Below are 1,704 nucleotides of genomic sequence, written 5' to 3' on the forward strand. Positions count from 1 at the left end.
AGAGGGGTTGACTGTACAGTTCTCGTCAGGCTTTACTGACTGTGTCAGCCATGAAAAGGGGTTCTAAATGAGAGGACATTCTAATCCTAATCCTGCTAGACCATATAAAAAGACATTCTTTGTCAAAAAGAACGCATAGGTTGGTCAAATGTTAAGTTCTCAGAATACCCATTGACTGCGGAAAACATTAATATTCTTGTCCCGAGCAGAGGGTTTCATTTTAGGCTAGTCACGTGTGTCTCTCTGCCTCTGCCAGATCACAGTAGAGGGATAATTACCTATTTATACTTCACCCAGATAGCCTCACTAAGTGCTGAAGAGCCCTGTGTGTGTATGTGTGTGTGTGTGTGTGTGTGTGTGTTTATGTGACCATGAAAGGCCTCTCACTACTGAAAAGAACAGCCTTGGAGGAGGTCTGTCATTCTGAAAAGAAATACATGTCAATTTCAGTGAAAGAAAGAGCGAACGCCATGATCGTCACATTGAAATGAATTAGGAACACCACAGCCACAATAAGGGGCACGAATTCCAAAGTCAAAGATGCACTCCTCCACACTCTTTTGTTTTGGCCGAACTGTTGTTAAGCCTCCGTTTAGATCATTATCGCAGTTTGCAAAGCCATTTCACTCACCAAAAAGTGCAGCCCATTACTAGTGAACCATGTTAACTGAAAGTGGAACAACGGGGAGTGAGGTGTTTGGGCGTGCGGTGATTGACTGACTCATCACTTCCAGCCTACCTATATGGTGACTCGAAATCTCAATCAGAAGAAGAAGGAGCTTCATTAGTCATCACTGAGGTATCTAACAGCAGGCAACTGCCCTAGTTGTCTACTCAAACTCAGGGCCAGGCTCAACACCTCACCTTGCTTCAGGACACTGCCTCTCTCTCTCTCTCTCTCTCTCTCTCTCTCAATCTCTCTCTCCATGCTCCTGAGGAGGAGACTGGCAGAGCCCAGCCGTGATTGCTCACTGGAAACCTGTCTCTGCCTTTAGCTAAACTGCTCATCCATGACTAATCGATGAAAGAGGGGTAAGGAGGAAGACTCTCTGTGCCGCTCGTATTTCTGCATGTGTATATGTGTGTATGTGCAGATCAGACAGCACTTATTGCCTCTGTTTCCATGAAGAATATTATTTTTATCCCCTCAGCGAAACAATAGACTGCAGTCGGAGAATAACACAAAGGGATGAAACAGTAAGCCAATAAACCTGGATTTTATTCTGATATAGCTTTATTCAACTGTGAATTTAATGTTAGGTAATATATTTTAAAGGGCACATAAAAACTATGCTAAACAAAAGAAAAAGGTAGAAGACACACTCCAGACAACAACCTTCTCACATAGCACTGTATGCTGTTCTAAATATGAAGAGCGCCCTGAGTGAGCCTTTAAAAACCAAGGGAACCAAGTTAAGGGAACAATCCATGGCAGTGTTTCCATCCTGGTCACTGTAAAGGCTGATATAATACTAATGTATTACAATGTAACAGCGGTCACCTGTTCTTCTCCTCATGAGGTATACTGCTTGATTTTTCATGGGGAGAAGAGATTCTCCACCTAACAAAACATGGACCAAATTAAACAATATTTGTCTGTGAATATCGGTTAATTTTTATTCAGGGGTTTGTCCTATTGCCCATGTATTATGTGGATGTTATATATGGATGTCTCTGTATGCATGTAAGTGCGAGTACGTATAC

This window comes from Chanos chanos, chromosome 10, assembly GCF_902362185.1.
Source record: "Chanos chanos chromosome 10, fChaCha1.1, whole genome shotgun sequence".
NCBI classification, from domain to species: Eukaryota; Metazoa; Chordata; class Actinopteri; order Gonorynchiformes; family Chanidae; genus Chanos; species Chanos chanos.